The sequence below is a fragment of the Aulostomus chinensis genome, chromosome 14 (genome assembly GCF_037954235.1).
Source record: "Aulostomus chinensis isolate RoL2024-O1b breed Wild chromosome 14, RoL_Achi_v1.0, whole genome shotgun sequence".
NCBI classification, from domain to species: Eukaryota; Metazoa; Chordata; class Actinopteri; order Syngnathiformes; family Aulostomidae; genus Aulostomus; species Aulostomus chinensis.
This window is the reverse complement of record NC_141333.1, coordinates 25607773-25617297: the sequence shown is the minus strand read 5'-3', so window position 1 is coordinate 25617297 and position 9525 is coordinate 25607773. Positions and strand designations below refer to the sequence as shown.

Sequence of the window (9525 nt, the reverse complement as noted above, 5' to 3'; positions counted from 1 at the left end):
GGGAGGCACCTGAATCTCACATTATTCAACAATACAGCACATCAAGCCTCTCTACAAGGCTGATATCTTATTCATCTGCTGCTCCGCGCTTCCTCAAGTATTTGCTGGCATAATTAGTTGGCATAATCAACACTGTACTGCTTTGTGGTGATAACAATGTTGTACAGTGCACATCCTTTTTCTGTAGCTGGAGACTAATGGAGAGTGAAAGGGGGGCACCTCTCATTCATGCTCTTACTCCGAAGCCGAGGTGAATCAATACAACGAACCAAAAGATTATCGTATTATTCTCATACAAGGTTCCAAATTATCTAAATGGCATGAAAATGACATCCTAATATATTTAAGAATTTTTATACAATCAACATGAATACAGTTGCAAGGCACTCAAGGACATTCCTTTGGTTCCATCAGATAGCTGCTCAGTTCAGAGTCTGTCAGGCCATGATGATGAGTACAAGTTACCATGTAAGTGTATGTAGTTGCATAGCCGATGCAACTGGTTTGAAGGTCATTCCATTTATTTGTTAATTATAACAGCTGAACTTCCTCTGACATGTCATGCTTGTCCAAGGTTTGACACCCTGGAATTCTAGTGAGATATAATAGACATATGAACGCTGTTCATACTCAGCGTTGCAAGGATGGATTTTTTTTTTGGGGGGGGGGGGGGTACTTTATTCTGACATTGACATCAGAATAGCAGAGGGCGGCAAAGAACTTGACAAAAGCCGGCGTGGTAAGGCTTCAATCTATGTAGACAAACATAATCCAACTGTTTCAAAGTTGACATCTCTGCTATTCCCATTAGAGAGAAAAACATGTTTTTAAAAAATAAAAGACCTCATGGGTCAACTTCATACAGCCAAAAATCCCATTCCTGGTGTTTTTTTGGTCCTTATTTGGTCTCTCATTCCTCCCCAAATGTAAACCTATCAATCTGGAGAGGGCCGTAGATACTCCATGCTTCTTTGAACATGTGGAATCGTCAGCTGCAAAGATGGAGCTGACGGTGAGGAGGGAGACAAACACTTGAGACAATCCAAATATTTACCCAGATCCCACTAACCAGGGAGGCTTGTGCGACATCCATACCTGCCACCCTCATACAGCCTCACACCCACAGACACAGGATTCAAGGAATTCAAATTGGCACCCTTAGATGAGATGGCAGCATAACAGACTGTTTATAGGCCCTGGGCACCCCTGTCCCTGGCTCTTTTTGGTTAAGCGTGAGAAAGGAAAATGTAGACAAAACTCTCTAAATGAAAAATGAAAATTCCTCTGCACGGTATCAGTTTTTTGGTTTTCTCCACTGATGTCCGAGCAAGTCGGGCCGATACAACCGTATGGTGTGAGAAGTTGTAGACTACTGATTGGTCAGAGAGCAACACTGCATAGCAGCCACAATTCAGTATATCACTGTTTATTCACTGCCAAAACCTGCTGTAATATATAACCACATACCAGCAGCAACCAGCTGCTCGCTGTGGACAAACACCAATCTGACTCCTTTCAAACTGTAGTCGAGCTTCAGCCGGAGGAGAAGGATCAGAGTGAATCAGCCAGGGCCAGCGGAACTCCAAATCACAGCTTCCCTGCTTTTGCAACAACTTTTCTTTCTAGGAGACAGAGAGAAAATGTAGCAAAACCAGGACCTCACTGACATCTTACAGGGTCCAGGACTGACATGCTGCTGGAGGCTCAGACCGCACTGCTGACCCTGCTGGATGTAGCCGGATCCAGGTCTGAGAGGGTAGAGTCAGACGCTGCTGCATAGAATCACAGATTTGCAAAAAGGAGTCTGAACTGTTAGAAATGATCGCATCTGTAGAAGAGAGATTCTCTGACCATCGTGCATTTTTGTTCATCAGTAATCAGTAAAATCAAAATGATCAGTGGATCAATCAAATCAATAAAACCTAACCTTCAACCTGAGAAGATTCTGAAAAAGCCTCTGACATTTTGGATTTATAATCTCTGAGGGTACCAACCACCACAATGTCGCCAGATGCCAGTTTGAGCTGACATTAAACTACAATGAAGAAGAAGAAGGAAATATTACCTCATTCCCAAAGAAATATAGATTGGCCACTTTACAATAACAGTCAAAAACATCATTAAAAATGATGCTTACGTACAGTAAATCTTAGTTAACACTCATAAATGATTAAGCATTGACTAATTGTTATTGATGGCTCCTTATAGTGAACCCAGCGGCCTCTCACTTTTTTGGGTTTGTGCCATCGTACTTTCCTGATGCATGCAGACCAAATCGGTTTAATCAGCGTATCTTGTTATTTAAATTGGATGGCGTGGTCATTATCTTTTTTTCAGGCTTTTCATTCAGTCAATTGTCTTGCGTGAATGGTTTTCAAGTGTGGTGACATGGCCCGCCATAAACTTCTGGTCATAACATGCCAGCCTGTGCTGGAGCAGTAAACCATGGAGGCCCTACAGATTCAAGAAGACTGCTTTTTATTTCCAAAAATAATAATAATACATTATATTTGTCATACTCCTTAGATTTTAACCCAATCTCATTGTGCTACAGGGTAGGCAGTCACATACACAGAGCACACAATGACACGGTACACAGTCTTCCTTCAGAACTTGGATGTGTGGAATCTTGTGAACACCTCAGTTATCGTTTTACATATTGTGAAATACTCTTCATCACCCTGATATTTCTCAGCCTTTTCTTCATGAGCCCATGTTAAATTTTACAATTGTTTTTGGATTATTTTGTCAAACAAGTAACTGAAACTTGGATTAAATAACTTTTTTAATCAGAAATGAAAGATAGATTAGTCAACTATCCCACATCCCTTGAAGAAATAGAGATTAATTTGAAGGTAATCATAAGTGTGAAAATTGCTGTTATCTTCTCACTATTGCTTTGACTGCTAACGGCCTGTCTGGCGCTGAAATCGCCCCACTAATAAATATTCATATACCTTTCAGGGTCTTTGTTATGTTGACTACCTTCCATCAGTATGATCTGTTGTGGCATGAGAAACACAAATGGTGAGAGTAAATTAAGAAAAAAATATCAGTAAATATATAAATAATAATGACAATGAGTGAAGGGGGGGATTTGGAACATCAAAGGCTCCTCTATCTTTGTAGCATGTAAACAGTGCGTGCCTTCAGTGAGTGGAAGAGCCCTTTTTAATGATCCCATGGAAGATTGCCACATCGACAAGCATCCTGTAATAAATAAAATTAACAAACATTTCTGTAGGGTCTATTCAAAGGGAAAGAGAGCCCAATGTTTTTTTTTCAGATAAGTGGTCTATACATCCCCTGCTCCTTCCTGATTAGTCTAATCCAGTGAGAAGTGCGTGCAGGGTTTTGATTGAGTCAGCCGTCGAGGACCCCGAGGGGAACCCTCCTGATAAGTGCCTTTACCTTTCACCTCCAGAACCCCACGCACGTCGCTTCGCCATATCCCACTCCCTCTAATCTCATTTGGCCCAGGAAGACATGCTCAGGCACAAGAAGCTACGATTAGCATCCTCTTTACCGAGGGATTCCATCGGCGTGGACTGCCAGCGCTGCCCTCAACCTGAGTCACTGAAGGCTCTAAATCAGCCTGGTACTCTGTGTGTGGCTAGTGTGTGCGTGTGTGTGTGTGTGTGTGTGTGTGTGTGTGTGTGTGTGTGTGTGTGTGTGCGTGCGTGTGTGTGTGTGTGTGTGTGTGCGTGTATGTGTAGCCATAAAATATAAATGTTTGATTCTTTTTTTTATTTGTTATTTGAGGATCTGTCTTTATTCTATGATCCCGACAAGGCAAAGAATTTACAAATACTGAGGTTTTGTGTGTGTGTGTGCGTCCAAGCATCTGTGCCTGTGTGTGCGTGTGTGTGTGTGTGTGTGCGCGTGTATGTGTAGCCATAAAATATAAGTATGTTTGATTCTTTTTTTATTTCAGAGGATCTGTCTTTATTCTATGATCACGACAAGGCAAAGAATTTACAAATACTGAGGTTTTGTGTGTGTGTGTGTGTGCGTCCAAGCATCTGTGCCTGTGTGTGTGTGTGTGCGTGCGTGTGTGTGTGTGTGTGTGGGTTTGGGCGCATGCATGTGTGTGCACAAATGTTTTTGGTGACATAGTAGAGACCTTTTCTGGTACAAACGCTAACATTATCAGGACCCCTAGTCCTCATGGGACCAAAGACCAGTTCTAATGTGGGACAGTTTAATTTATGAGTTCCTGGTTAGAGTTAAGGTCTTAACTGAGATTAGGTTCAGGTTAGAGTTAGGCATCAATTGGTTGGGGTTAAGTTTAGGATTAGAGTTTCGGTTAGTCTGTCCACTGTGAATGGAAGTCAATGGAATATCCTAATCAGGATAGCTGTGTCAACCTTTGTGTGTGTGTGTGTGTGTGTGTGTGTGTGTGTGTGTGTGTGTGTGTGTGCGCGCGTACCATAACACACAACTAACAAACCCAACCCTGTAAATGTTATCTTGTATATAAATGTAATGTATGTGATGTAATCATTTTCACTGCTATTTAAATGTCTGCAGACATTTTATTCCATCAATTTTCATTTATTTAGTTAAATACACACTTTCTAAATATGTGTTGTGTAGGTCAGCCTTACATAGACATCACTATTCTGTCATTACACACACTGATGGGTGGGCAAATCATAGAAAGGAAAGTCAGGAGAAAATTTGAGGTCATGACCTCGCTGACCTCAGCTGAAAGGGAGTAAGGTGATCGAATGCTATGATTAATTAATTCACTCACATTTACCATGTGATATTCATCTTTCTAGTCACCGTTCAGCATTTGTCCTGTAGTATGAAAACCATTTTGTATTTTGCTGCAAGGGAGATTTTGCAAAAATAGCTAAAGAATGTTAAGCTCATTCAGAAGAATGTAACTGTTCACATAGTCAAGCAATGAGAGATATGAATGAAAAAACCTATGCATGTTACCAAAATATGGTGATAATTCAAAAAGCAACAGAGCAAGGCCAAGATACTCTTCAGAAAAAAAGCCTTTATTTATGAAAGGAGGGATAAGTAGTTAACAGTCAGTTATGGAGCAAACCTGCAGCCTTCATCTCCTCTGTCAGTGAGTCTGGTGCTCCTCATCAGTGTGTTCCGGAGCTCCGCTAATGAACACCGCATATCTTCATTTGCTTCCTGGGTCAACTCTCCACCGTGAGCTTCCTATCGTCAGATTTAATCTTTGAATATGTGCAATAAATGCAGAAAAAGTTTTTGCGCGTCCCCAACATCCTACGAAGAAGGACAGTTGGAACTGTAGAATTGAGTTGATTCTAAAACAAAACCATTTTCAAACCTGCTGCAGTGGCTTCTACAACACCTTGTGTAGTAGTAGGGGTAGTAGTCGAGTATTTTGTGAAATCGTATGTTCGTACAATAAGATGGAATATTAAAGCGCCAACGCAGCAACAACTCCTCCTGCGATTTGATGAATGGAAACTTTATGCCGCATGGAAATCCAAGGTGCGACAAAGACACAGCACAATAACTCAGCTGTAACCACTGTATGAAATGAAACACACACACACACACACTTAACATCTCACACACCCACACGTAAATCATGACACACATTTAATGTATGGAGGTTGTCTGGGATGAAAACCGAGCATGCAGCGCATGCATAATAATAAATATGCATGAGGAAATCACGCAGACCGATAAGTAGTATTTGAGCGTTCGGTCATTTGTGGAGACGAGAGTGACGACATGCTGAGCAGCCTCTGGGACTGGAATGCTTATTGTTAGTGTACATTTCTAAATAGAAAGAACAGGGGGAGGCTGCATGGTGAGAATGATTGAGAGATTTCCTCTGCAGTGTGGTTAATTTAGAGAAGTGGCTCCCAAGCTGGAGGTCGGGGGCCTCTTCTACTATTTAAAAAAAAAATTCAGAATAAAAAGTTGAATGGTTCCCAGTTGTAAAAAATAAACATAATCCTGCCACAGCTATTCTCTTCTCATAACGATTTTAAAATGCTCAATGGTGTTGTACTTTTTTTCTTCTTTTTTTTCAAATATACAGCTCACGTGGCCAGGATTCACAGATAGATAAAAGACTTCAAAGGTAGACAAGAAGAGTACGTAGACAGACAGGTCTTCGAATTTAACTAAAACTTTACAATAAGAAGGCATAAATGTTAAACACATTTCAAATTAATATCACAAGAAGTCCAGGAAAACCTGGGGAGGAAAAGTTCGTAACATTTGTTGGCTGAGGCCTGTCTTCTTAAATAAATAATCTTAAAACTGTGCGATTTTATTGAAAACTTGGAAAGTTTAATAATTCATAAATGCAGTTGGGTAAAAAAAAATAATTCATGTGTAGCTTATCAATCTCCAGATGGTTTTATATTTGAGAGAGGAGATGATGCATGCAGACTGGGGTATCCAAGGCCTAAAAGTTACCACAAGCAAAATAAAAATAATAATTATTAGCAGTAAATGAAAAGTTGCCTGAGCATTAGAAACTTTCCCGGTGTGGAGCAGCAAGAAATGAAACTGATTTAGGATGCAAGTTTCCTTCAGGGTTTATTATATCCATATCTGGATCTGATGAACTCCACTGACCAATACACGAGGCGTGTGTGTGTGTGTGTGTGTGTGTGTGTGTGCGTGTGTGTGTGTGTGTGTGTGTGTGTGTGTGTGTGTGTGTGTGTGCTCGCGCCACAAAAAAAAAAAGCCCGATGTCTTTCTATCTGTCGGGGGGAATAAAGTCTTGGTGTAAATCACTTTTCCGACTGGCACAGCACATTAAACAACCGTGGCATGATTCCTTTTCTCTCAGCTCATCCGCTCCCTTTTTTCTTTATCAGCTCGTTCTCGATTTCATTTCTTTCAAATGAGAATTCAGGGACCCCCAAATTCAAGCCCCCGCGTCTTCAAACAACACAACTGTACGGTTTTACTTTTTCTCCCGTCAAAATGGTATCCCAGATTCAATTTTAGATAGACGAGGATTTAGGATTTTTTTTTTCGAGTAGAAGAGGAGGATGGGGGGGGGCGGGATGTATCTTTCGGAGACAATATTTAATATGCTGAAATGAGATCAGTTTTTATCCCCCACCCCCAAAACAATTTCTCAGTAAATTGTGTCAAATCTGGCATCAACATATTGTTTGTACATTGCATCATTCGCTTTTCACCGTCATCCTCCTCATCAGGAGAAGTAATGCCACCGCCACCATCTTCATCATCAAGAGGGGTTTTTTCCCCTCCAATCTCTCCTTCAGGGGACTTTGCACTCTTTTGATTTAGGAAATTATTGCTCCTAAACACAAAACCGCATTCTCAACAGCTACTTATCAAACTTCATTTACTCAAGATGATTTCAGGGTAACATTCAAAGACAATCATGTAAATGACCCATGGCTTTTAATTAAAAATATTGTACTGCCCCCCCCCCCCCCCCCCGCTGCTCTATTTTCGTTCCATCTGATTTCAAGTGTTGCGCGCCTGCTTTATTTCGTGTCCCCCTCCTCACTGACTTTTATCACTAAATGAAGCATATAAATGACCTGAAAGCGCGCGCTGTCGCTTTAAATTAAATAAAATAAAGAACAATTATCCTCTCTTTTTTTCCCTGATCTTGCGCTGAAAAGGGAGTCTCCAGAGATAAGGCAGATTGAATTCTCTCTGTTGTGCGCCAATAAAAACGTCAAGGGGGGACGAGTTAAAGAGAGATTTAGGAGCCCCCCCCCTATAATTTCCAATCATAATTTCCTCCCATTATACCTCTCACATGCCGTTTAGCACTCGTGTTATTTATTTCAGGGCGTTAGCCGCATCAGTCAGGTGGATAATTACAGGTTGTGAAGCGCACAAACTTGACACAGGTTTTATAAAACTTAAAATGTATAGAGAGGCACGCACGCGCGCGCGCGCGCACCAAAGGATATTTGCCTCATTTTCATCATGGAAAAAAAAAAAATATCCACGTCTGCTGCTACTCCTGAAAGTAATTATAATAGTCTAATTTCAAAGTAGAATTAGGATGCTTTAGGGGTTTGATGTAAAACTTCACATTCGGTTCAATGAAGTATCACCCTAATTTACAGCTTCAGATAAGGACTAAGTCTGTCATAAAAATCTGCCCGTCTCCTCCTCCCTCTCTCCCCCCTCCACCAGGATTGGATTGCACCTTGGGCAATAGTGCAGAATCGTGAATCTTAACTTCTCTCGGCATATGTTCCTGGCAGATAAGTAAACAATTTGGATGTGGAATGAAATTTTTAATTAATGCTACAGTCGTCTAATAGAGCCTGGCGCCGCGCGCACGCGGCAGTTCTCCCATGAAGAATCCATCCGCATTTAAATGTTGGGATTCCTCCTCCTGTCTGAGCTGCTCTCACTCAGTATTGTCTTAATGAGAGTCAGCATTATCACGCGCAAGTTTATACAGGTTTCAACACATGATGATAATAGGCTTTAGCGGTGGGGGGGGGGGGGGGGCGGTTGGCTGCAGCAGCGCCCCTTTGGAAAACAGGCGCAGAGATGCTCCAAGCGCACGGGTGGTGGGTTGTTCTACTGCCAGCCAGCAAGTTGCAAGATGTACAAAAGCTAACAAAAAAAATCACACTCAAGTTTGTTGCAATAGCTCAACCTATAATTAAGCAGAAGTGTTCCTCCTTGAAGTGATTAAGCAGTCAGACAAGTCGGACGGGCGGAATCCCTCCGGGGAGGCCTCTCTCCTGAACTGTCAAACATCAAAAGATCATAACCGGTTCATCTGAGTGTCACAAAAACACCTTCAGCATCCTCGTGCACCGCGGAACATGTCTCAACCCTGCTACAGAGCAACAGCAGCACACACACACGCACGCAATGAAAGCCTCCTGAAGAAACGAGCCGTGTGTGTGAGTTTGACAGCTTCAAACAGCAGAGAGGAGATCGATGTGGAAGAGGGGGATTGATTCGGAGGGTATTGTTTTACTGGGAGCGTAAGCCGCAGGTGTTTGTTAGTCTGGAGGAAGGTTAGCTAAGCCTATGTCATTTAAAAACAATGCTCATAATAATAATATCTCAAGGAAATTCTTCTGAAGCGTTCTTTCAATCTAAATTTTAAAAAAATGTAATTCTCTTTTTCTGCAAAATATCACGATTTAAATGATCGTCCCCGCTCGTCAATAACCTACAAATGCAGCAAATTGATATATTTGAAGACAGATTGTCTTTATTCGAAATCTCTTTGCTCTGCAATCGAACAAAGAGCAGGAGGTATCAACCTTCTAGATACATTATCCTTTCCATAACATGACAGATTTTTAAATCTTAGATAGAAAATACACATATAACTCCTTGAATTCAAATAGAAGTTACCCTTGAAAACAAAACCAAAGAAAGGACGCGTGTGACTATATTAGCACTGAATCACAGGAAAAATGCAAAACATCGGATGGAAATGCTCTTTTTTTTTCTCCCCTCTTTTTGTTCTCTTAAATAGATCGTCTAGTTTGATGTGCCGGTTTTGGATAAATATAAACAATATAACCCGTATAGAATCCAGCC

The 9525-nt window shown here is 41.2% G+C and overlaps 1 protein-coding gene across 1 annotated transcript in view; it reads right to left on the bottom strand.

Annotated features, from left to right (window-relative positions):
- Positions 1-7453: 7453 nt before the first annotated feature.
- Positions 7454-9525, bottom strand: part of sox14 (SRY-box transcription factor 14) — a 3764-nt gene continuing 1692 nt past the window's right edge. Inside the window, exon 1 of the mRNA XM_086225130.1 lies at positions 7454-9525. This exon is cut by the window's right edge and continues 1692 nt beyond it. The gene's annotated coding sequence lies outside the window, so the exon portion shown is untranslated.